This window comes from Arvicola amphibius, chromosome 2 (assembly GCF_903992535.2).
Source record: "Arvicola amphibius chromosome 2, mArvAmp1.2, whole genome shotgun sequence".
NCBI lineage: Eukaryota > Metazoa > Chordata > Mammalia > Rodentia > Cricetidae > Arvicola > Arvicola amphibius.
In genome coordinates, this window is record NC_052048.2 from 3,554,662 (window position 1) to 3,582,059 (window position 27,398).

General features: G+C 47.1%; 1 protein-coding gene across 3 annotated transcripts in view; it reads right to left on the reverse strand.

Moving 5' to 3' along the window:
• Nucleotides 1-14,376, reverse strand: part of Stk38l (serine/threonine kinase 38 like) — a 55,232-nt gene extending 40,856 nt beyond the window's left edge. The window contains exons 1-2 of one of the 3 annotated variants that reach the window (XM_038320709.1): nt 13,693-13,730; nt 11,254-11,397 (exon numbers count right to left, since the gene is read on the reverse strand). The gene's annotated coding sequence lies outside the window, so the exon portion shown is untranslated. Of the gene's footprint in view, nt 1-11,253; nt 11,398-13,692; nt 13,766-14,232 lie in introns of those variants that run through there. The other 2 variants (XM_038320708.1, XM_038320707.1) reach the window with 2 other exon arrangements.
• Between the last annotated feature and the right edge of the window lie 13,022 nt (nt 14,377-27,398).

Sequence of the window (27,398 nt, forward strand, 5' to 3'; positions counted from 1 at the left end):
AATTAAGCACAGAAGCCTGCAGCCTGCTATGCTAGCTGGAAACGGGAATGTGGGACACGATCAGGGAACACAAATTACAAAATGTTCGGAACAAAGAAAAGCAAATCCTGCTTGAGATGCTAAAGTGTGAGTCATGCTGTAGGAAGCTCTCAAGAATAGAATCCTAGTGAAATCAGCTTTGATTGATTAGCTCAACAAACACCAGACATCAGCGTGTGCCAGGCGCTGCTCTTGGGATCCAGGTGCTTGATACAAAGCGCCCTTAGGGTCTAATAGGGTAGGGCATTCGCAAAGCATAGACCATGAAAATTTCATAGACGGGCATCAGGGAAGACTTCGTTATGGGAGCTCACAGAGGTGGAGAAGGATGGACTGCTTTTTCTCCTGTCAGAAGAGCTTTAGGACAAATCTCTGTGAGCTCTCTGGATGGGTTTCACAAGTTACACTACTGGAGGTCGTGGGGGGTGTCTAAGAACTAGATGTATTTGGTGAATGTTTAAACATGACTCAGAATGCAAGGTGGATGTGGGCAAAAGAGGCCAAGGCAGGAGAAAGGCTAGTTCAAATCCAACGTAGACAGCATACTGAGACCCCCATCACAAAAACAAGCCAAACAAACCGAAGAATGTTTATAAACTTTGCAAGACTCCTTTGACTTAGGCAAGACTGCTATCAGTGATCTGGGAAAGAATCTGGACAACACTTTTATCAAATAATTGTAGAGTTACCCGCCAAAATCGGGGGAAATAATCCAAAATGGGGTATCAGAGTCCAAATTTGAAGCAGAAATGTAAATTATATTTGACTTAATTTTTTAAATTCAAATGTGGGACTGGGAGGATGTTTCAATCTATAAAGCGGCTGCTGAATAAATATAAGGACCTGAGTTTGGGTGCCCAGGTTCCACCTAAACTGGGAGTGGTAGCGCACACATGTAATCCTGCTGCTCAGGAGGAGGCAGACCATTCCTAGAGCTCACTGGCAACCCAGGACAACTGAACAGGTAAGCTACAGGTCTAGAGGGAGAGCACAGAAAGACACCCAGCATCAGCCCTGGCCCTCCATAGACACATACAGACACACAGACACACACACTCACTTACATCAACCTGTACAAATAACCTGTTTTCTCTCTCTCACACACACCACACACACACACACACACACACACACACACACACGCACGAAAGCAAACACTAAGGGATAAACTGTTACATATACTGTTCTTTCTGAGAAGAATGAGGTGACCACCCTGCCACACAAAATTTCCCATTCTTAAACTTCAGGCTGAGATGGTTCAGAAACAAGGAAAGTGAGTGTCATACCTATTAGGTGCGTCCAACCTTTCCACCTGAGAAGCATGAAATAGGAAGTCAATTTATACCTGGCCTGAGGCCAGGCCCCATAGTTAGGCATACAAAGAGGCAGATTAAGTGTCCCCATGACTCTAAAACTTAGTTAACACCAGCATGAACCACACAGAGTGGCCAAAACCAATCACCAACATCGAGCAATTCAAGGGGGCCCTGGGAACCTGGAGCACACCAAGACCAACTGCAGTGAGAAGGATGCAGATTATGGGGTGTGAAAACAGAAACCTTGCTGGAGAAAAGATTGCTAATAGATGTGGTGGTTTGAATGAGATCCCCCCTCCCCAGTCTTAGGCACTTGAATGCTTGGTCCCCAGCAGGTGGAACTGTATGGGAAGGAGATGTGTCCCTGTAGGGTGAGGTTTCCAAAGCTCTCAGGACCCCCAGTGCGCTCCCTCTGCCTCCTGCTTGCAGACTGGGATGTGCGCTCTCTGCAGCTGCAGCTACAGCTGCCTGCCACTACGCCTCTGCTCTGCCATAACCTAACCCTCCGGAACCATAAGTCCGAGTACACTCTTTGTAAGTTGTCTTGGTCATGGTATTTTATCACAGCCATAGAACAGAAACTAAGACAACAGAGGAGATCTGTCTGTCTGGGGTGGGGAAGCAAGAGAACAAGCAAGGTTTTGCTTCGTATCCTGCGATCTGTCTGAGGCACATGTGCACTGCACGCACTCAGAATGAGGCAAGCAAAGTGTCTTTACAAAGAGGCCACACCAGGTTATCCTGGTTTAGTGACATCCCACTGGGATTATCCACTCCATTAGACGGTGGCTTCCCTAGAGGTTCCTATAGGGGGCAGTGTGCTGACCCCAGCTCCATTCCACTCATATGGACAAAGTTGCCAATTAGCAATCCTGTTTACACATCAGGCTCTCAATAACTCGGTAAATCAAACGAATTCCCCAAGTCCTGCTGACTTCTAGACCCAAAACAAAACCTTCACAGGCACATCTCTGGAAAGGTAAGAGTCAGGCTTTACACAAGGACCCCAAATCCAGGCCCTAAACATCTGTGCTATCTTGCCTTCCTTATGACAATGCCAATCAAAAACTGACAAAATAAAGACAGAGAGGAGCGGCCAGGAAGGTGAAATGTGCAGAGCCCGTATATGAATAAGGGTAATAAAGATGCTTAGCTGTAAACAGAAGTATAAGGTAGTCATCTTCAAAGACCACTTTTGCTCTCCCAAGGAATTACCTAGTTCTGTGTAAGAACAGACCAAATTACATAGAGAAAGCTCCAATTAACACTGTCCCAGGTCTGACGGACAGTAAATAAAGGACCAGCATGTCACTGACCATTGCTTAGGATATAAAACACCATGGGAGACACATGTATGAAACACTTTGAGAAGCCAAGGTTGGGGGGGAGGGGTGTACACCTAACTACCAGGAAGAGCAATGGAAGGCATCCTTTACAGAGAACATGGCATCACCCACGGAGTCTGGAAAGGCTATAGAAAACAGTGCATGTGGCCCAATGTAAGGAAAGCTCCGGGTTCCGTGTGGCTCGAGTGGGAAAGATCAAGATGAAAACTGGAGACGGTACTCAACATAAGTCTCAAGAGCCGAGATTAAGTCCTACTGTAGAAACGACACTCGAGTGAACTAATGGAGAGAAATTAGCCACGAACTTTAGCGACCCACGGATGTGATGACCTAGAAGGTTCCTGAATTTAACCAACACTGAGAAGAATGTCTGCAGGGAGGCTATATGGAAATCACAATAAAATTTTAAATTATATGCTTTTATGGGGGGGCACGGACTTCATGTGGCAATCAGAGGACAATTTGTGGAAGTTGGTCCTCTCCTACCTATGACTCTTAAGAGTGAGAATTTCATAATCAGAATTCTATGGGGACCAAAAGACTGGCAGAGGGCAGACACAGCAATGGGAAACCCCTGACGTCAAGAGAGCAGCACTAAGAAAGAAGCCGAGACAAAGATGTAGGACAGGCAGGAAGTTGTGCTTAACAAGTGACTGCCCACAGTGATCAATAAGAAGGGGCCAGGGATGATTTTCAAGGCTATAGGTCAGATTAACTCGGAAGGCTGGGGTAGACAAATATGAAACCTCATCTCAAAATAAAAGAACAATGTGACACATTGATAGAATAATATCACATACTGAAATGAGCAAGAGATCGAGCAGGAGACAAAGCAGAGGCAAGTGCAATCCAAGTTATCCATAAACACACCACTGGCAATAAGTTGAGGCAGGCGGACACTGGAGTCTAAGATCAGGAGAGGGGGCCGAGCAAGACACAGAGTTCGGGGGTTAAGAACAGGTACTGCTTTTGCTGAGATCCGAGTTCAGGTTCCAGCTCCCCCATCAGGTGGCTCACAACTGCCTGTCTCTCCAGTTCCAGGGAATCTGAAGCTTTGGGGTTCTGTGGGCAAATATACTCATGTGCACATACTCCCCATCCCCAGGCACATAATTAATAAGTTTTTTTCCCCCTAAGACAAGGTTTCTCTGTAGCTTTGGAGCCTGTCCTGGAACTAGCTCTTGTAGACCAGGCTGGCCTCAAACTCACAGAGATCTGCCTGCCTCCGCCTCCCAAGTGCTGGGATTAAAGGTGTGCGCCACCACCGCCCCGCTACTTAAATGGGTTTTAAGAAGATATATTAAGCTTGGAAGTCATTATTGCACAGTGACCAATAAAGATATCGGACCACATGCCATCACCAACCCCAGAGCATATGGAGAGGGACAAGTGGGGGCAGAAGGCTGGAGAATAGCAACCACTTCAAAGAATGAAAGCCAGCTGCCGTAAGAGAGGAACGAGCTTCAATATTTAGACAGAAATCAGAATCCACTTGGTGGCAGTGACAGAAGAGACACTTCCTCTCGGGACTGACTAGATATGAACTGTAGAGTTCCTTTCCACAGCAAAGTCACGGGAAAACAAAAGTTTGGGATCCAAATTCTTTGCTAGTGTGGGAAGGAGAGCTGTCGGCCCTGGGCTGTCCCTAGGACATGGGTGTGTGTGTGAGGAGTGCTGTCAGCCCTGGGCTGTCTCCTAGGACAGGTGTGTGTGTGTGTGTGTGTGTGTGTGTGTGTGTGTGTGGAGCTGTCAGCCCTGGGCTGTCCGGCTGTCCCTAGGACAGGGGTGTGTGAGGAGAGCTGTCAGCCCTGGGCGGTCTCCTGAGACAGGTGTGTAGCAGGGTTCTCCAGACCTGCTCACACCCGTTTCCCTTCTAGAGCCAGGTACACTGTCTATCAGTTAGAAAATGCACTATCTACGGGTAAAAACTCTAACACAGGGCTGTGGATGGATCAGCAGTTAAGAGCACTGGCTTCTCTGTCAGAGGACCCGGGATCAGTTCCCAGCACCCATGTGGAGACTAACAACCATCCATAACTTCAGTTTCAGGGGATCCAACACTGCCTTTTGGCATCCAAGGGCACTGCACACCATGCTGCACAGACATACACATAAAATAAAAAATAAACCTTTAAAAAGCACTCTCATACAAATATCCCTACCTCTTCCTTCCACCTTCACCTGACCGGGGCTACAGACAGAAGGAAAGAAGAGAACATGGGGACCTCTGACATAGTGTGGTGGAGGCCATGTCAGAAAACAGGGCTACGGCCAAATGTCAAAAACCTATGGATTCATATCCTAAGTTTTTCCTACATTCCAGAAATGTGGCTATAATGTTCACTACTATTTAAAGTGTTGGTTTTTCTTCCCCATTCTGCTCAAGTCGAGAGAGTCTCTATTAGACACATTTTAAATGGAGACTATAAATACCGGACTAAAACATGCTGCGATTGTTGGCCCTAACAACCCTACGGGGCACTGTGAGTTAACCTGACCTTAACGCTCACCTGGGAAGGTCTTAGAAGCACCTGGTCTTTTCTAACTGTATGAACTCGCCCCCCTCCACCCAGGGCCTCCCCCGTTGCTCTGTAAGGCCTTCTCCTTCTGCTCTCCTGTCTTTCACTTCCCCAACCATGTCCACTGCACGTAAATGTTTATTACAGCCACTTATGGTGTGAACATAAAGCTGGAGCAGCTGCAGATTCATGGCCTGGAAACGCAATGAACACTTCCTATGAGCAGTCTGCTATTAACTTTTCGGTTGCCCGCAGAGAACTTTAAATGTACTGTTTCCTGGGCCCAGTCCACCGGACAGAGGAGCCAGCACTGCAGACCTTGCACCGAACAGAGGACCCGGCACTGCAGACCATGCACCGAACAGAGGAGCTGGCACTGCAGACCGTGCTCTGATTCAAAGGAGCCGGCACTGCAGACCATGCACTGAACAGAGGAGCCGGCACTGCAGACCGTGCACTGGACAGAGGAGCCGGCACTGCAGACCGTGCACTGGACAGAGGAGTCGGCACTGCAGACCGTGCCCTGAACAAAGGAGCCGGCACTGCAGACCATGCACTGAACAGAGGAGCCGGCACTGCAGACCATGCACTGAACAGAGGAGCCGGCACTGCAGACCGTGCACTGATGAGCACCTAGCCGCAACAGTGGAATGCGCATCGGAACTCATAAGACAGCAGCAGGGCGGAGAAGGGCATGCCTGACGCCACTTGAAGCTATCCCACGGAAACTCGGTGTTCCATAAGCCTGAAGGAAGAGACACGGCTTTCCTCCCTCCCACGACGGCCCTGCCCAGGACAACTGGTCCGCAGCTATGCTTTGCTGGGACAAGAGCCAGAGCAGGTCTGTGCGTCTGTTAAAGGCATTCAGTAGTCGGTGTTTTCCTCCTCTCTAGAGCTGATGGTGCTGTCCCCCTCTAGTTTCCCAAAACAGAAGCAAAAGGCAGTCTGTGGCTGGAATGCCACCTGCAGGAGGAGGGGCGCTCAGCCAGGATGCTTCCATCAGGCCTACATGAGGCAACAAAACACTTAGAAGAGGTCAGGGTATTCAAGCCAGATTCAAAATAACACCAAAAAGCACTGCAAATAAAAGGCTCATTTATCCTGCCGAGACTCATGTCCCAACACTGAAAACTCAGGGGCCTGTGCCACCACCCCCAGTCTTCCAGTCTCTGACTCCATTTTATGGTGTCTTCCTGGGGCCAGCTGGCCTTAAAAAGTCCTACTTATCCTTCAAACGGCAGCTCAAACACCGCCCCTTCCTGGGAAGCCTCACGGTTCCCAAACGGGGCTCCTGGTTGGTTTTTTTTGTTTGTTTTAAATCATCTCACCACTACAGCATCGTACCTACGACTACCATTGCAGAGCGATGTCTGTCTGTCTGTCTGTCCAGTGAGGGAGCACCATGACTTTCTAACCCCACATTACCTGGAGCACAGGCAGGCATCTCTGCACAAAGGGACACCGGGGAGAGGGAGGGGTATCTGAATACAGGGACAACACCCACCACTCCGGTCATGATGCCCTAAACTGTTGATCCCTTCGGTGGTCTTCCCTTGTCTGGCCTCCCTTCTCTTGGCTCACTCCCCATGTATCCCTACCACTGCAATATTTCCAAAGCACAACTTTAATTAAATGTGCCGAGCTGTGTGGCTGTTGAAGCAAAGGCTGAGATGCTGAAAACCACCCTTCTCCAAGCTCAACGGCCTCGAATCCAATTGGACAAAAATTACATAATTAGCACATGACTTCTCAGGTGTTATCGGGGCACCTAAATTATGCTAATCCCTCTGCCTGGCATGTCCATGACTCTTAAATGGTCAGTTCACAGTTGAGTCCACAAAGACACTTCCTCTGCCCACCCGGGAACCATCTCTGCTTCCTCCCACTGTGTTTTAGCTGTAGTTATCTGTACCCATTCAGCACACCACGTACAGGACAGAACTCATCTACATGGAAGGGTAACACATCATGCTGCCTGTGGCCAGGTACCTAACACAGCGCTGGGCAAGAAGCTGAATCACAATTAACCTCATTAGAAGCATCAGGAGCCTGTGACTTGGTAAGAGCTAACCTAATACCAACGGGGCAATGCATGCAACTCACTACAAAAAATTTTCCACTCCAGGTATAGAAATTAGAGAAAGTCTTTCCTGTTTGGCTTGATAATGGCCGACATAAGGAGACTCTCCTCACCAGATGGGAAAGGTGTGTCCAAATGATACTGTAAAAACACAGCAAAGGGCAACTCCTCGTGCTATAAGCCAGGCAACCAGTCCCTGCTGACAAACACAAAAGAGCCCACAGGCAAACACTGCATGGTGTCTCCATATCGGGAGCCTGTCAGCAGGTCAATGTCTAACTAAATAAAAAACGCTCATGACTTCTAAAAATTAAATTGCATGAAACAAGATGCAGACACAAGATATTTTAAAATATGGAGCATTAAAGAGGTTCTTTGATCTCTTAAAGAATTCATCTTCCCATGCTATAAAATGCATACCGAATTTCTTACAGCAGGGCCACTGTAAGGGATCTCACCACCAAGCCTAGTGGGGCTTATCTTTAATCACAGCGCTAAGGAAGCAACCGCAAGCAGACCTCGAGGCCAGCTGGTTCAAGTTCCAAGCCAGCCGGGGCTACATAGTGAAACCCTGCCTAAAATTATTTGTATGTATGCATACACACACACTAAAAGGTAAGATGGCCCTTGCTCACCAAGCCTGGCTCCAACCTCAGTTCTTTTATTTCCGTTGCTATCTGTTCTGCCTCACCCCCCTCCCTCAGCACGATTATTCTAGCTAGGAAGCAAGGCACTGAGCTCAGGACACACAGAAAGCAACATAACTAAGAACCGAAGACTGGGCGTTTCACGATTAAAAATGGAGAAAAATTCAACCTCACAATTCGACAAAATTAAAAACAATGCCCAAGGCTCACTACGCCACTGTTAAAGAAAATGCTGTGCTGTATTTAGCCAGCCTTAATTGGTCTTAATTAAATCAGATGGCTCATAGCTTTGTTTATTTTGGCTTGATTGTTGAGGCCAAGAACCACGTCTGATCTACTAATTTTGTAGAGTTCTCAGCAAATACTCTGCTCACAGCAGCTTTTAATCTATTAAGACAACTAATGTATGTGTGCACATTAGATTCAAATTTAGGTGTTGCCTCTAAGATGTCTAAAAGTGACTTAAATTGAGTTCTCTCTCTCCAGTAAATGGATGTAACAGTAACATCCCCACAAATGAGCAAGAACATGTATACAAGTGTTTCACAGAACTGTAAAACACCATATGAGGTGCAATAAGTAAGTAGTCTTGAGATAAGCTTTTCCAGGAGCAAGCCCCTCACTATAAATCTGAGCACAGCTGTAGATATCTCCCAGGAAAATTTATGTTTGGCATGCAAAACCATAAACAGTTCTTAAGAGGTAGGAGGGGGGAAAAGGTAAGTGAGGCTAGACTGGGAGAGGGGGTGAGCAAACCACAAAGGAAAAGCTGTTGTAATAAAGTAACAGAAAAGAGAGGAAGCCTGGATCTTAGCCCTCACTATCAAACTCTATCCCCCAGTTCCTGGCCGACTCACCTCACCTTACTAGTAAAGCTTCAATTTCCTCAATAATCCACTAGGCTCCCGTGCGTATCCAATTAGACTATCTACACCGCTTTTACGTTACTGAGGACTCTGTCCGTACATACTAAGTAGCACGTTAAACAGCAATTGAGGAACTAGACATCACCTGGGGAAAACCGAGTGAAGCCCGTGCAAGAGGAGAACACTCAGACAGCTCTGAACCGAGTCTACGGATCACACGGGGAGACAGTTTTGACCGGACTACTGAGGACTGCTGAGAATCGCAGGCTAAATCCCAAATCACAAAAGCACCAGCGGCGGTGGTTCCTGCATGTGCACAGAGGCACGAAACTCTACCAAGAGGTGGGCGTGTTAGCGTCTACAGGGCTCCTCTGCTCCAGACTCGGCCCTTCCACTGTCACAGACACAGTAAAAGCTGCGACCCACAGCAAAGGCTGCGATTTGTCGTGGCAAAAATAGCTGGCATCAGCAATCGCGCAGTCACCTGGGTGCTGCCCTCTTGCTTCCCACCGGAAGGGTATCTGCAGTGGACCTGGGGAACTAACATTACTAACCTCACCCTGCCCAGGAACCACAACGAAGGGGCTCCAGAAACCAGGAGAGGAGGGAATAAATTCTGAATCAAATACAAAGGTAGCGAATAACTGGGGAGGAAGGAAGAAGGAAGACTGGATTACTCCAGGGAAGGTAAGGAGCTAGTTCAAGAATGTAAAAGGGAGGGGAGAGACGGCAGGACAGCAGGAGGGTCAACGGGGTCAAAGTACAGTATATGTATTATGAAAATGCCACAATGAAACCTCTTATTTTGCACGATATACATTAAAACATTTAAACTAAGCTTCAAACAGTTCAGCTTCCCCCAGGCAACTAGCAAGGCTTGAGTTTTGCTCAGTCACACACAGGTCTGTGTGCAGTCGGAGCACCACGCAGCCTGGAACTGTCAAGGTCGTCCTAAGACTGTGCAGAGGTTGCCTAGGAGGCCAGCATTATAAATGCCTCAGCGCTTCTCAGGCGGGAAAGGTTGCTCTCCCAATTTTCATTCCCCCAGGAGGGGCTTGCTTTCCCTTTGACAGAAGAACTGACACCCCTTCACCCCAAGAAGCTTTCTAACCAAACCTGTACTTAGAGATCCCTGTAAACCTTGTAAACTATAAAGTGGACTTAAAAGCATCCCTGCAAAATTTTGGGCCGGTGATCAGGAAGCTGCTGTCAAAGGGAGAAATAACTGAAAAGGCCAGACTAGGAATGCGACCTGCACACGCGTGCTCAGAGACGTGCGGTTATGCAAACACTGCACACGTGGAATCAGTAAGAACAGGATGACACGCGGAAACGGGATCGAAGCTGTGCTAACAGCTTCTTGTTGCATCTTCGTCCTGTTTCGTGAACTTTAAACATTGACAGCTCTGCGCCTCTCTCCCATTCAAGCTCACGAACCGTACAAGACTGGACTGGAGTCCCAGAGTTTATCCCATTCAGCCAAGAAGACCACCACTTCCTCCACTGGCTTGTGGACTGGCCCCCAGACCTCTCTTAGCAAGGGAGAAAGGGAAGAGCCTGGATCTCACTGGACTCAGCACCGCTCACTCACATACGCCATTTAGCTGATTTCCTATGACTGCATCTCCAGTTAATCAGCAACAAACATTCAGCCTGGAAATTCACAAACAAAGCCAGACACTATTTATTCAGCACCTGTTTACCTAGCACACCTGTATGAAGCACAGTGCCTACCACAACACCTGTGACTTCACAGTTTGGAGTCCCACGACACCCCAAACGTTTAGTGTCCACAGCTGAACTTCTCCCATTTCACACATGTACAAAGCTGTACTCACACCTTGTTCTAGACAATACCAGAACAGATACTTATGGAAATACAAACTGAAAGGGATGATATTGACATCGTCAACTCAACTCCAACTTCATAATTCCATCCAAACAATACGTAATGCCAAGTAATCTTTAAAAACACAAGATAAAATATATAACAGTTGAAATGTTGCAGTGGAGAAAGGGTGAGTGTACTGCTAATTTCTCATTTTGAATCCACATGGGTGCTGACAGGCAGTAATTCAAAATTACCAAAAGTCTCCCTCAATGGTTACAACTAATTAGCACCAGAAGCATCTTTCAAATGTGGGCTAACATATTTCCCATGTCAAAAATAACTCACACACTGAGTGTCGTAGTGCACACCTTTAATCCTAGCACCGGGAGCAGAGGCAGGCGGACTGCTGTGAGTTAGAGCCAGCCTGGTTGGTCTACAGAGTGAGTCCAGAACAGCCTGAACTACACAGCTACACAGTGAGATCCTGTCTGAAAAACAAACAAAACCACAGCTCATTTCCCTAGGTTTTCATTATCTTGGGAGTTTTTCAGAAAACCAATCTCAAACTTTAGATGCATTCTCCAAAATCTACTCTTTGCAGCTACAGACCTGAGCAAGACCTTCCTGAAGGGCAGGAACGCAGGAACAGAGGGTAAAGCAGGTGTCCAGGCCAAGGTGACTCCACCACTTCCTGCCTACCTGATCTTGGCACTCATTCACTCCCTCAGCAGGACGGGAGTCAAAGAAACACTCCTGAGGGTAAACAAAGCATAAAGTGTTTCTCTTACTGTCTCACCATCCAGTCGGGCCACGCAGATCCCCTCCACAAACTCCTCTTCTGAAACCCTCTGCTGTCTGGTAAGATCGAGTCCCTCGTTCCTCAGCTTCAGTGTGAATTTTATATTCTAGTCACTGGAGGCGGGGTCCTTTCTCTCTACCTGCCTCGGGACAAACCACAGTATCTGTGTGCGTAGAGCAGGCAACCAACTCCTCTCTCCTTTCAGCCCCTGCTCCCAATCAGCACATCCTTCACCTGGGGAGAGTCCCACGGAACCAGTACAAGAAAGCAAAGCTCATGCCTCTCCAGGTATTCCCTGGAGACTTGATCAAGAACTGCTGGGGACACGGAAGAAATAAAGGAAAGAAAGGAGATAAATGTTTGCTTGTTTGGGGTTTTGTTTTTCTTTTGTTTCGGGGGTTCTTTGTTGTAAACAAAATCCTTCCACCTTAAGCTGTTTTCATCATCTCACTGACACAGGCCAAGGTGCTTTTCATAAAAACTCAGGGGCAGGCTTTCTGCTCCTGTCAAACCAAACCCAGTCACAACTTGCCCATCTGTTGATTTGACTGTAATGCTAGGATTCTCAAACAGCGATTCGCTTGCTTAACCAGCCCTGCATTTACTTATGTAAAATAAATTTATCCGACACTACAGCAAGACTCAGATCCTCCTGGCTTTGGTGGCCCCAACTTTTCCCAGCTGCAAAAAAAAAAAAAAGGAGTTCCGCTAAGCCTGTTACCAACATGATGCTTCCGGTATTTGAGGGAGCAGAACTTTTCTAAAGAAAAATGGTCAAACTGAGGCTAACACTCACTATCTATAAAATACATCTTTCCTGTGTTCTTAATGTTCCCACCTTTTGAAATTAAAACTTAGTATTAAAAAACTGCATTTTTGGTGTTTTTTTTTTTTTTTGAGAAAGAACTTAAAGTCAATTGAGTAGGGAAGAGGAATCTGAAAGGGCTTGGAGGAGGGAAAGAATATGACCAAAATATATTTAAAATTAAAAATTGTTTTAAATAATAATTTTTTAAAAACCTGCAGAGGATACTTTTTTATTTGCACAATCATTGTTTCTAATCTTTGACTCATTTTTAAGCAAACTCCAAAAATAAATGGTGGGACTAACAGTGTTGTATTTACTGTGGCTTTTCTGAGTCTAATCTGTTTCATTCCTTAACAACAACAAACATGACACCCAACGCGCTTCTCATTCTAAGCACATCCCAGCAAACGAAAAACCTACCCAGTCCGCTAAGAGAAAAACACCGAGTGAGGTCATGCCCCAAACTTTACCCACTGTACTTGTTTTGGGATCAGGACTTTCCACATAAAAGTACTTTTATGAACTTGAGCAATAAATATCACAATTTATCGTCTCTTGAACTAATTTCTCTCCCCAAACAGACGCTCTTGGCCAAAGGGCAAGAGAGTATAATAAACTTAATTGTTTTATATATCCAGAGGCACAAAAGAAAAACGAAACGTGTGTGTGTGTGTGGTATCGAGACAACTTGGGATGCAAATAGCAAGGCTTAAGAATAGCTGGCCGATTTAAGCTATCACTGCCAAACAAGGGCAAGATCTCCCTCGTCCATCACCACCTTCAAACCATTTAACTTTGCTCGTCTAGCTCCCTGGCAGGCGCGGGGCTAACACCAGGGCCATTTCCATAAGTGGCTTCTAGAGAAACGCATCCCAAGTTGCACTGAGAAGCCGAGAGCGAGCACGCCGGCTCTGCCTGGAGTCCCGGGGGGCGGGAGCAGCGCACTTCGGCAGCAGCTGCGCTCCAGCCCCCACCTCGCATCTCTGCACAGCCTTTCCCCAAACTTCGGGATCCGAGAAGCGATCCCGGACCGGGGACAGCCGCGTCGGTGACCGGCAGGCCAGCGGCTTGAGAACAGTTTGCTGTCTGCACCCTGCACCGGCAACTTCGTGCCGGCCACCCGTGCCCTCCGCGTCGGGAGCAGACAGGAGGAGTGGGCCGGGACCAGGGGCGAGCGCGGACCGGCGGCTCCGCTCCGGGGTGCTCAGGCTGCCGCACCCGCCGCAGCGAAGGCCCCGGTGACTGACAGGCGCTGGGGGCGCGGCCCCGCCTGCAGCCCGGGGACGCCGCGCACAGCACAGCCGCGGTCCTCCGCTCCGCCGGGGACGGCAGGGCCGGGCGCCGCGAGCAGAGCGTCCCCAGCGCGCGCGCAGCCGCAGCCCCGCCGCCCTGCCCCGCGCCCCGCGCCCCGCGCCCGCAGCCGCCCCGCGCCCGCGCTCACCTGCCCGGGTCGCCCGCGGCTGCTCAGCCTCCTCAGCCACCGCTGCCCGCGGCGAGCATCCACCGCGCCAAGCCCCGCCTCGGCCCCGCCCCGAGAGGCGGGGCCTAGGCGGCAGCTCCGGAGTCTCGCGAGGCTTGACTCCTGGGTGTGTATTTGTTTTTTTTAAGGGGTCGTCCCTGACGTCATGCGCACCGGGCGGAAGTAGTCTTCTGGCGTCAAATCCCGCTCCTCCCACCTTCGCTGGTGGTCCAGGAAGGCTCTGGACTGTCACTATAAGGCTGTCTGGCATCCTTGCCTCCTGGCCTTTTCTGGTTAGAACAGGTTCTGCCTTACCCTGAGAGGGCCCTGGGGTGCTGCAGAGGCACTCACCGCTCTCCTCACTTCTCTAGGTCATGCAAAGACAGTTAAGGGGGGGAGATCACTCGTTTTGGCAGTTCTGTGACTTCCATGTCTCCATGACTGGACCGAATGACTTAGGAGTTCGGATGTAGGAAGACCACAAGAAACTTGCCAGCATACATGAAACATCTGCTGACTTACCTTGAAAATCCTAGAACAGCTGGCAACATAACGTAAAACAACAGGGTGGGAAATTGCCATCGCTGTCTTCCCTTCCCGCCTCATCGAAGACAGACAGGCTTTGGGACCGAGGGAGTGCTGAAAGTGAGCATAGAGCCACCACTGTACGCTGTGTGTTCTACATACACGTGTGATTAACGTATGCATCCTGCATAGTAAGAGATAACAATAGATTTCAGCAACCAATTCTGATCCGCCCTCGTCTTTAAATCAACAGCGTTCACGGGGGGGGGGGGGGGGGGGGGGGGGGATACTCTAAAGCCAGGTACGGTAGCTCATGCACTACTCGGGAGGCTGAGGCCAGAGCTGCAGCAAGTTTAAGACCAGCCTGGGCTACACACTGAATTTGAGCCCAACCTGGGCTACACACTGAGTTTGAGCCCAGCTGGGGCTACGGAATGAGACCCAGTCTTAACAACAACAACAAAATAAACAAGGATACAGCTTGTCATGATTTATCCAGACTGCCAGCTACTCTTGGCACTTGGGGCTATGATGAAATAAAATGAGGGGTACTAGAACCCAAGCGTCATGCTCTGATAGCTGACTGCACAACTCACAGCGGGCCGGGAGCGTAGCATACACCTTACTGACGCTCCTCGCCTCCTGGGTGTAACACATTGGGGGAGGTTAAAGACTTCTGGCGTCCAATTTAAAACTTATGAATCATTTATTTCTGGAATTTTCCACTTCATATTTTTAGAATATGGTTGACTGCGGGTGGCTGGGACTGGAGGAAGTGCATCTGGATACCCAGAGAAGAGGCTGCTGTAGTTGGGAAATCACTTTCCCGCAGGATTACACAGGGGAGTGTTTTGGGAAAGTAACACAGTTTTCTTTTTTGGGATAAATCTGGTCTTTTAATAGGACAAATAAAATCATTTCCAGTCACGGCTGACGAATTCGTCTCTTAATATAAACATTGGAGTTGTATGAAATACCCCTTAGCTTTTGCACTTTTAAAACAGTATATGAAGTAGGAACTTTTCACACAAGGGCTAGAGAGATGAGTCAGAGATTAAAAACTCTTGCTGCTCTTGCAGAAGACCAGAGTTAGGTTCCCAGCATCCACCGAAGATGGCACACACTGTAATTCCAGCTCAGGGAATCTGAACCCTTTTCAGCCACTATAGGCACCTATATGCATGTGCACACACACACACACACACACACAGAGAGAGAGAGAGAGAGGCATGTATCATAAATAAAAACACCTAAACTTTAAAATATATAGCAATTGAGGGCTGAAGAGATGGTTCTTTCTCTGAAGGGCTTGCCCCACAAAATAAAGACCTGAAAATTAGGATCCCTAGTACCCATTTTGAAAAGCCATATGTGTAACCTTAGCCCTGGGGAAGTAGGGGTAGGAATAGGCAGAATTCTGGACCTTATTGCCCAGCTGACTCAGCGAATCCAAGAGCTCAAATTTCATTGAAAGATCCTGTCTCAAAAAATAATGTGAACGAACTGGGGTGTGTGTAGCTCAGTGGTAGAGCATTTGCCTAGCAGGTGCAAAGCCCTAGCTCAGTCCTCTGTATCGGGAACGAAACAAAACATATTTCCCCATAAGTCTGGGAAGGTGGCTCGGCGGTTAAGAGTAAGAACTGCTCTGGCCAGAGGAAAGGTTGCTTCCCAACCCTCTTAATTGTCTGCCTCAAGACCTCCTGTAACTTAGGCACCAGAGTCTCTGGTGCCCCCTTCCTGATGCCACAGGCAGCTACACTCACCTGGCATGTACAAAACCCCAAGGAAAGAATCATAGCATTATTATTTCATTCTCCCCCCCACCTCCCTCTCTCCTCTCTCTCTCTCTCTCTCTCTCTCTCTCTCTCTCTCTCTCTCTCTCTCTCTCTCTCTCTTTCTCTCTCTCGTATATTCTGCGCTTTTTCATACACAGCTTGAGAAAAGAAGTAGTCTGGTATTCGGTGTATGTATGAGGAAATTGGTTCCACAGTCATACAGTCACATATATGTCTATATATGCATACCAACTTAAGTGTGTAGGATCAAAAATATTTTATGGTTTGTTTGATAGCAAATTTGAGTCTCCAAATACATATGCTTTTCCTCAACACTGTGGTAAGGTGAACTAATCTAGAATGTTTGACGAGCGTAAGTTTGGCCTCTAGGTAGCTTGAGATCATTCTAAACAACTTCCCTTAGGAGGTCATTGATGTTATCCTAACCAAAACATTTTAGAGATATGCACCTCTTGAAATTCTGGTGAATTCTATGAACCACCTTTCAAAGTAATATTCTGAAATGCCCTTCAGAAATGTATCTAAACCGGGTGGTGGTGGCACACACCTTTAATCCCAGCACTCAGGAGGCACAGGCAGGTGGATCTCTGTGAATTGGAGGTCAACCCGGTCTACATAGTGTGTCCTAGGACAGCCAGGGCTACACAGAGAGACCCTGAGTCAAAACAAAACAAAACAAAACAAAAAAGTCACCGAGAGGTTAAGACTCTCGACACAATAACTCCTGAGGAGTAGAATCCTGCCTATAATCTCGCAAGTAAGTTTAGAGGCAGAATTTTGTGTTGCAGCCCCTGGCAACAGCTGGTACCCAGTCTGGCAGCACCAGACTCAACTGAGTCACGCCAGACCCTTTACTACACAAGTCTAGAGTAATAAATGATTTTGATTTTGTTTTCCTGAGATAGGGTTTCTCTGTGAAGCCCAGGCAGTGCTGGAACTCACTCCGTAGTTCTTAAATGCAGAGATCTCCTTGCCTCTGCCTCCCAAGTGCTGGGATTAAAGTTGTGAGCTACTCACAAGGCAATAACTTGTTTGAAATTACAAAGTTTTGGGGGTAATCTGTTACACAGGTGTAGATAACTGAACACTTTATGCAGAGTTCTTTGTTAATGTGCTTAACAATGTCAAGACTGACAGGACGTTTGGAGTAGTGGCATATATCAGCAATATATATCACTTCTGAGAGACCTGAAGTGACTTTAGTGTGGTAGACAATGTATAGCATTTCTACTGGGAATAAAGTCACAAACATCACTAGTATTAGTGTAATTTCCTGTTTCCCTTAGGGATGAAAGAAATGATGATTTTCACTTAGTATTTAGCGAAAGAAATATAAATGTGCACATTTTGATTAGAACTATATCCATATTTTATTCCGTGAAAACTTATTCTCAAGAACATCCTTGGAGCCAGGCGGTGGTGACGCATGCCTTTAATCCCAGCACTCGGGAGGCAGAGGCAGGCGGATCTCTGTGAGTTCGAGGCCAGCCTGGTCTACAAGAGCTAGTTCCAGGACAGGCTCCAAAGATACAGAGAAATCCTGTTTCAAAAAACCAAAAAAAAATCTTTGATGCTGAAGGTACTCTTTAGTGGTGAAGAGCATGCATGGCTCTTGTAGAAGACCCACATCCAGTTACCAGCACCCATACGGGGAGGCTCACAACTAACACCAGCTCCAAGTGATCTGACAACCCTCTTCTGGCCACCATGGGCACCTGCACTCACATGTTCATACATACACACACACACACACACACAGAGAGAGAGAGAGAGAGAGAGAGAGAGAGAGAGAGAGAGAGAGAGAGAGAATTAAAGATAAATCTTTTTTTAAAAAATCCTTTTAAATAATAGTTTATTTGTGGGACTTCTAAATTCTATTTGTCTGTCTATCTGATTATCTGTTTGTCTATCAATCTGTCTATCTATCTATCTATCATCTATCTATCTATCTATCTATCTATCTATCTATCTATCTATCTATCATCTATCTCTCTCTCAGTTAATAACCCCAGGTGAGGGATAATATTCTGTGATCATTGCTAACCTTATTTTCTGGTGGTTTAATATGGATTTTATGTTCTTCCTCTACTCTTTCCTCTTCCTCACGTCTATGCTAAATTAACGTGGAATATGTAAATCAGTTGATTTTTATGTGGCTATGACTCAGACTATTTGAAATGTTAAAATTCGCTCTTTAGAGATGTCAGGTCTTCTAAAAATCTACACACTAAGAAAGTTAACGAGGGAGTTTCCTTTAGTGGTGTGTGGAGTTTCTTTCCTTTTGTTATAGCCACCCTGCTCAGTGGCTCTAAGCACAACTGCGACCCCTTTGGCTGTACGTTAACTGCGTGTCTAGGTGTTCAGCTGATCAAACTCTCGGGAGAGAAGAAAGAGGGCAGATGGACACCGTCTCAAGGGGCTGCAAGATGGCTCAGCAACTAGAGGCTCCTGCTGCCAGCCCTGGTAACGTAAAGTCTGGTCCCACATGGAGGAAGAGGAATGTCTCTGACTTATGCCCAGGATCCGCCCAGATGCCACCTGGGCCTCAAGAGAAAGTCCTCTGTGGGGACACCTAACCGAAGTGTTTACCAGCATCTTTGCTTACAGGCAGAGGACAGGACAATTCACAGGCTCACGTGTGAGCATCAGTCCCACTCTGGAGGTGCTGTTGGGGAGTCTGAGGAATCTTTAGCACATGTGCCTTGCTGGGCACATGAGGCTTTGAAGTTTATACTCACCTCTGCTCATTGCCTAAACTGTCTGCTTCATGGTTCTCAGTCCACCAGGATTGAGGGGGTCTCAGCTTTACCCTTTTGCCATTGTGCAATCTGTCAAGCCTTTCCCTCCTTGTGGGAAACCTTCTCTAGCCATGACCCATAAACCTTCCTCCTTCTGACAGATATGCTACCACGGCAGTAGAAGCCACTAACACTATTCTTCTGCTCTCTAAACCACAAGGCACTCATCCATATGGGGATAATTCAGAAGGTCCTCATTACGGAGGATAGTTGTTACGGGGTGGGAGGTGGTCAATTAAACATTAGAAGTGTTCAGTTGGAACCTCCGGCTCACTCCCGCACGGTCCAGAAAGCCCTATCCATGTATGTATTTCTTTCCAAACCCCACCAAAGACTGGGCACCAACAAGCCCAGTTCCACATTCTTGGCTACTGTTGCAACTTCCTCCCCCGTTGCTACCAGAAGCCCAAGTTCTCGCCTAAAGTGTTCAGCTTTGGACCATACTTGGGTAGAACACAGCTTATAGACAGACAGGTCATCACACTCTAAAGACAGACACACCTACAACCTACAAAGTCTCCTTGCTTTGGTTCAGGGGTACGATTTTTCTGGCCTCAACCCCTGAGACTGCAGAACTTACCTACGAGTTGCTTTACTCAAATAAACCTATCCTATCTTTCAATTCCACTTGCTCTGGCTTACTGCCTTGGCAGAGAACCTTATTAAGGAGGACCAGCATTTGCCTGTAAACATTAAAGAAAATAGGGAGTGGGTTTTTTTGCTCTTTGGCAGGGGGATTCTGATGCAGTCTAGGGGTCTTGAAAGGGATTCATTTTCTCTGCCAGTTAATAGGTTAAAATCTGAAGCAGAACTTGTGACACAGAGAATTCTCGAGGCAGGATAAACAGTTGGCAAAAGGTGTTTATTGAGTGTGAGCGAATGCAGACATGTGCATTAGGCCCAGAGAGAAAAAGACTCTGCAAGCAGAGGGGCTCAGGAAGCTGAAATTCCAGTCTCCTCCTGGGAGCTGGGAGTTTTAAAGCCTCTTAAGCATTTTCTCCTCTACTTTAGGGTTGATCTGTTTGAAGACAGATGGTTAGCTGGTCCACAACTGTTGTGTGACATCCTGATCTGGCCTTGAACTTCTCGAGTGAGTACCTCAGCAGGGGCCTGCTGGTGAGTCAGGAGGGTGAGGAAGGAGCAGGCCACCTTCGTTACCTAGTCTTGGCCCCTCTCCTTGCTGTCAGACTACAAGGGAACCTGTCTACCTTCTAGTCTTTCAATTCCATCAAAACATGAAACTTCAAATAAAATTGTTATTAGAGCTGAAACTGGGAGTGGTGGTAGCTTTAATGCCGACACTTTGTGGGGGGAGATCCCTGTGACGTCAAGATCATGCTGGTCTACATAAAGCCTTCTAGGACAGACAGACAGACAGACACACACACACACACACACTCGAGAGAGGCACACAGAGAGAAACACACACACACATACACATAATTAAAAATTAAATCTAAACAAAAGCAAAGGAAAAATAAAAAGGCTAAGACATTGTCACAAGCTAAGGATGACCCTAGAACGGAACAGAAAGGAAGCCTGCATAGAGACCCATCTTAATGGATCAATTGCTGGTCATCGGCCTCATGTTTTGACAATCTTTGCTTCTTTCCACAATCTTCTATCTGGGACTAAGGAATAAAGACCCAAGAGGACAATAAGGTGTGATCGACCTTGCTGCACACGCCTGAGCCTATAAGTCCCTGTTTCAGTCCTGGGGCTAAGGTTGGGACAAGGCTGTAACGGAAGTCTGAGAGCGCACAGCCTGTGGGTTCTTTAATTGTAAAGCCTCCTGGATGAGCCATTACAGTGTTGATGACTGCTTTCTGCTGAGTGTTTTCCTAAAAGTACAGATGGAGAACAAATGGGCCCCCAGGACCGGCCTGACACTCTGCTGCACTCTCCAGCCTCCCCAGGAGTGTGATTGATCTCTCCAAACGGTAACCTGCTTTTTATGCTGACTTGGTTTCCTGGAAGAAGTAACCCACACAGGACTTTCAAACTGAAAATGATTCCTCTTCCTCCTCCTTGGTTAGACCACAAAGGGCCTCTGGAGGAGGTCAAAGTTAGCTCCACGTGATAGCAATGGGCAGCCGCTGAAGGTTCAGAAAGGTGATTAAACACACACTCCGGTGCCAGCGTGAACTGCCCTGCACTCTGGTGCCAGTGTGAACTGCTCTGCACTCTGGTGCCAGTGTGAACTGCTCTGCACTCTGGTGCCAGCGTGAACTGCCCTGCACTCTGGTGCCAGCGTGAACTGCCCTGCACTCTGGTGCCAGCGTGAACTGCCCTGCACTCTGGTGCCAGTGTGAACTGCTCTGCACTCTGGTGCCAGTGTGAACTGCTCTGCACTCTGGTGCCAGTGTGAACTGCTCTGCACTCTGGTGCCAGCGTGAACTGCTCTACACTCCAATGCCAGGGTGAACTGTTCTGCACTCCAGTGCCAGTGTGAACTGCTCTGCACTCCAGTGCCAGTGTGAACTGCTCTGCACTCCGGTGCCAGTGTGAACTGCTCTGCACTCCAATGCCAGTGTGAACTGCTCTGCCTTCCAAATGCCAGTGTGAACAGCTCTGTACTCCAGTACCAGTGTGAATTGCTCTACACTCTTCCAATGCCAGTGTGAATTGCCCTGAGTACTGCAAAATTTGTGGAAACATAGGTAAATTATAAAACCACAGAAATCCTCTTCCTTATCAAGTGCAGTTTCAAAAGGACTTTCCAGCTACATTTCCCTATGAGGCAAGAGTGTGCCAATTAGTAAATAGAACCATATGCAGGAAAGGCTGAGGGTGTGGTTCGGTGGCAGACAGCAGGCCTTGTCATGCACAAGACCGTGGGTTCAACCATACCCATGTATGTACATGAGCACACACATAAACACACATGTAGCAGTATTTAAGCATAAAATCATGATTAAATATTTTGTTTACACAGTACTATTTGAGTTTATCTCAAACATCACCAATTTTTCCCTGGGAAGAGCTTTAGTATCTGTCAGTGAAGAATATAATTTTATTTTTATTCTTTTTAAATTAATGTGTATGTGTGTGAACATGCATTAGTTTATGTGCACCATGTGTGTGCAGCACCATGGAAGCCAGAAGAGAACGTCAGATGCCCTGGAACTGGATTTAAAGGTGGTTGTGAGACACCATGTAGGTGCTGGGAAATGAATCCAGGTCTTCTGGAAGAGCAGCCTGTTGTGGAATATTATTTTAACTGGGCAAACGATGTGGGATTCCCCTCTGTATTCTGTGATTACCACTGATTAATAAAGAAACTGCCTTGGGCCTGCGCAGGGCAGAATAGAGGTAGGTGGGACAGAACCTTGCTGGTAAGCCACAGCCACGTGACGATACACAGATTAATAGAAATGGGTTAAATTAAGATGTAAGCGCTAGCCAATAAGAAGCTCGAGCTAATAGGCCAAGCAGTGATTTAAATAATAAAGTTTCTATGTGGTTATTTTGGGGCTGAGCAGCTGGGAACAAACAAGCAGCCTCCTTATAGCAGACAAAGATGTGTTACATTTTTGATGCTGCAGAATATTACCTTAACTATGTAAAGGTATGTTACATTTGTTTATGCTGCATCTACTTAATTATGTAAAGATGTATTGCATTTGTTTCACCTTGCCTGCCTAAGGCGCTTGATTGGTCTAATAAAAAGCTGAACCGCTAATAGCTAGGCAGAGAAAGGATAGGCAGAGCTGGCAGGCAGAGAGAATAAATTGGAGGAGAAATCTAGAGAAAGAAAGAGGGAAGGAGGGGAAGAGAACGAGGTACACTCCCGGGGCCAGGAGTCAGGCAGATGCCAGACAGACAGACAGACAGACAGACAGACAGACAGACATAGAGAAGCAGTGAAAGTAAAATATACAGAAAGTACAAAGCCCCGAGGCAGAAGGCAGGTAAAGAGAAAAAGGTTAATTTAAATTAAAAGAACTAGATATGAGCCTAAGCTAGGCTAACCATTCAAAACTATGGTACGTCTCTGTGTCATGATTGGGGGCTGGTTGATGGCCGAAGAGGAAAAATCCCTGGTGCAGCAGCCCAGCCCATGCTTGTAGCTACTGAGCCATCTCCAGCCTCTGACACACACTTTTGAGAGAATCATTTATTGGGCCCATAAGGAGACTTAGTAGGAAAGGCTCTTGCCCTGCAAACTGTTAATCTGACTTTGACCCCCAGAACCCACTAATTATTGAAGGAGAGAACCAATTTCACAAAGTTGTCTTCTGACTTGGGTGTGCATACCACGGCAGGTACACACCCTACACAATAACATAATAAATAAAATGAAAAAAACAATTCATTACAAACCGCTTCCATAGTCCACAAACACTGTTGGCAAACCTTCATGGCCACTGGATGTGTTCATAATGATAAGCTGAGTTCCCGATCAATCAGAGAAGTGTTTGGAATCTTGCTGCATCTGTCTGAAGAAGAAGGCTATTAAGAACCTTTATAAACACTTGCTACTTTCATCGAAGGATCCTGAAGAGATTGTGTATACACATCTGTGTGACAGAGGACAACCCTGATTGTCATTCCTCAGACACAGTGCACCTAAACAAATGTGTGTATGTGTATTTCACCTGCAGGTATGTGTGTGTGCCACATGCAAGCCTGTTCCTGTGGGGACCAGAGAGAGCACCTAGTTCCTTAGAGCTGTAATTTCACACAGCTGTGTGCTGCCAACTGGGAGCTGCATCTAAACAGGGTCCCCTGGAACAACAGCCAGTTCTCTTAACGACAGAGTCAACTTTCCAGCTTTGTTTTATTTTGTTTTGTTTTAAGACAGATTCTCACTATGTAGCCCTCCATGTTCTGGGACTTTATACAGACTGGGATGGCCTGAAACTCACAAGTATCTGCCTGTTTCTGCCTCCCCAGTGTTGGGATCAAAGGAATCTCCATTCCTGGAGCTTGCTGGCTAGCCAGCCTAACCAATCAGTGAGCTTTGGGTTCAGTAAGAGATCCTGTCTCCATAAAAGGGAAGAATAGTAGAGGATGCACAGGGCCTTTTCTTTGGGGCCACCAACCAGCTCCCAAATCATGACGCAGAGGCTTATTATTAGTTTTGAATACTTGGCCTAGCTTGGTTTTGTTTCTGGCTCTCTCTTTTAACTTAAATTAGCCTTTCCTCTTTGTCTACCTTTTGCCTCAGGGCTTTTTATTTTTCTTCCTTCTGTATATCTTACCTTCACTGTCTCTTGTGTCTGTCTAGCTGGTGTCTGTCTGGCTTCCGGCCCCAGGAATATGTCCCTCATTCTCTCCCCCTTCTCTCATTCACTTTGAGCCTAGATTTCTCCTCCTATTTATTCTCTCTGGGCACCAGCTCCGTCTATCCTTTCTCCTGCCTCACTATTGGTCACTTGCTTTTATTAGAACAATCTGGTAAGGTGAAACAAATACAAGTCATCTCTTCATAAATAAACAAATGCAGCATAAACAAAAGTAAAACACCTTTACACAGTTAAGTAATATTTACTTTAACTGCAATATAAACAAATGTTGCACACCTTTGCCCAGTTAAAATTATTTTTCATAGCAAGAAAGCATTTGGCATTGACCTCTGGCCTCCAGTCACCAGCATGTGTACACACACAAACACACTATGCACACATACACCAAAATAAATAAAACTATATTAGTCGCCTTGCTGAATGTAAAGCTCCGGCTTCAGTCCCTAGCACCACAGAAAGAAAGCGAAATAAAACAGAAGCTTCCATCAGCAGATCGACACTGTGCTCAGAGTCACCATGAGCGGAGATACAGTCAGGAGACAAAGACAGGTATGTAAAAAGCTTCTGGATGCAGGTGTACACACACACATGCACACACACAAAGAATATACACACATGCACACACACACAAAGTGTGTACCCACATGCATATACACAAAGTATACACACACAAAGTACACACATGAAGTACACACACAATGTGTACATACACACAAAGTGTACACACAGTGTATATACACACACAAAGTATATATACACATAAAGTGTACACACAGTGTATATACACACACAAAGTATATATACACACAAAGTGTACACACACATACAAAGTATAGACACACCCAAAATGTACACACACACGAAGTGTACACACATGAAGTGTATACACATACACACATACAGTTGCATACAAACAAACGTGTGGTGTGAGCATGTGTGCCACCATCAAGGGTGCTCCAGAGCCCTCATCAGTGGCAAGGCTGTCAACATCAAGAGGGAAGTGAGCTTTAGTTTAGAATTCCATGTCTGGGTTTGCTGTCAACTAGGTGGGAAAAGGTCTACTTTCAGACATGTATGCGTTTTGTAAACTTCTCCTGGGCAGACAGACAGGACACCAACAACAGACAAAGGCTGATTCTGCTCATCTAGCCTGGTAAAGCAATGAGTTTGATTAGGGTTACTTGCAGAAGCGTGGCCAGCGAGGGAGCAGCTACCACACTGAGGAGCCACCCTCCACTCTGTGCCCACCAACTATCAGCTGCCCGCAGGTTTCAGGGGTCTATCGTCTCTGAGAGAGCACCCCCAGTGCAACTCTCTCCCTTAACAACGTGTTTTCTTCTCCAAAGTTTCTATTTCTGATCTGGATCCATAGATACTTTTGTTCCACACTTCCCTCATCATTGTCTTTCCCAGCATGACTTCAATTCTTGTTTGTTCCAAACCTGCTCGAATTAATCAAATCTTTTCCAAACTTGATTGTGGTCTGCAAAGGAAAGTTAGGGAGCTGAGATGGGTGGGGCCGGCTTGTCAGAGGAGGAAAAGCCTCCCAAGGCGGTGAGAGGGCAGTTCAATTGGGGAACTCAGGCACACTCCCAATCCGGCCAAGAACCCAGCTGTTGAGGTCCCCACCACCTTAGGATTTCTGTGCATTTGCTCCCACATTTAAACAGGACAGACAAGAGACTGTTTCACACTTGCCACAGGCCTGAACTATTTATTATCAGATTAAAATAACTCATGTTCTTTCTCAGATTGCCATGGAGTCACACCCCAGGGACCATATATTTTTGTTCAAGACCTTCTGGCCACACAGTGAACTCGAATCCCAAAGGATCCTCGGAACCAAGATAGATTCAGGACTTGGGAGGGGCTGTTTGCACAGTCAGGAAATGGCTCACAGAGAGGGGCAGGGTAGATTGCTTTGTGGGGAGTGGTTGCCCTGGGAGACCTCCCATCACCACCGTGGGCCCTTGGCTGCCTGGCTTCCTCCCCTGCATAGGGCAGCATCACAGCGGAAAGAATGCCTGTTCCAGTCGGGACTCGCCCCACTGCAAGAAGAAGGTATCTGATTCACGGACAGTCTGCCTTGCGTAGGTGAATGGGAAGTGTGGTCTTTTAAGGGGAAGACTTTTGGGACTTTCAGGTTTCACATTATAGGGAAAGGAACCTGCCTTCACCGGTCGTCGTGTGTGTTTGTATTTAAGACGGGGCCAGCACGAGAAAGCTGCAGAAATAACTCAGTCTAGCGTTGGCAATGTCCTCTCTACCCACTGTAAAGGATGAGGGTGTAACTGGATGATAAAGTGTCTTCCTGCCACCACCAGGCACTGGATTCACCAGTCCTGCACCCCTCCCAGATAAAAGTCCTCTGTGGGGTGTCAAGCTCAGGGTCTAGAATCATCTTGGTTACGTTAAATAAAGGTAGATTCAGCTTAAGTATAGACAGTCACACTCCTAAGAGCTGACGTTCCAAAGAGAAAGGAGGTGAGGTGACCACAGGCATTATCCCTCCCTCCTTCCTGTGGAAGCAATGTGACCTAATGCACCATGACTTCCCAGCTATGATGGGCTGTACCGTGTGCTCTGGCTGTCCTGGAACTAGCTCTGTAGACCAGACTGGCCTCATTGTCAGAGATCTGCACCCCACCAACGCTGAGCCAGCTAATGACTCAAAGTCCAGTCTCCACTAGGGGTCAGCGTTGGTGGGGTGCCCTCAGTGGGTTTGGAAGGGGCATAACGGCCTGTGTCTGCACCACTGTGGCAGCGTACAAAGAAGCCCCACTCCCCTACACGTCCTCTGTGCATTGCCTGCTCATCCCTGTCCAGGCTTCACTGAGCTCTCTGCTGTGACCGCTGCTCTGTCTTCCCCACTTTCTCAAGTAATAAGAATCATACCCGGGTGGCCTTTCCCAGCAGCTGCTTTCATTTCATGTGTCAGTGTTATGTGTCACAATTTCTCCCAGACTCACTCGTATTTAGGAACTTTAAAGTCAGGCCCACTTTCTAAGGCTTGAGAAGTAGCCTAGACCAGATTAATGTCGCTGTGTTGAAGTACCATGACCAAAAGCAGTTTATAGAGGGCACTGGTCATCACTGAAGGAAGTTGGGACAGGAGCTCACACAGGGCAGGAACCCGGAAGGAGGAGCTGATACAGAGGCCATAAAGGGGAGCTGCGGATTGGCTTGCTCCCCATGGCTTGCTCAGCCTAGCTTCTTACAGGACCACCAGCCCAGGCATGGCACTACCAACAATGGACTGGGCCCTCCACCATAAATCACTAATTTAAAAGATGTCCTACATGTTTGCGTATAGGAGGCAT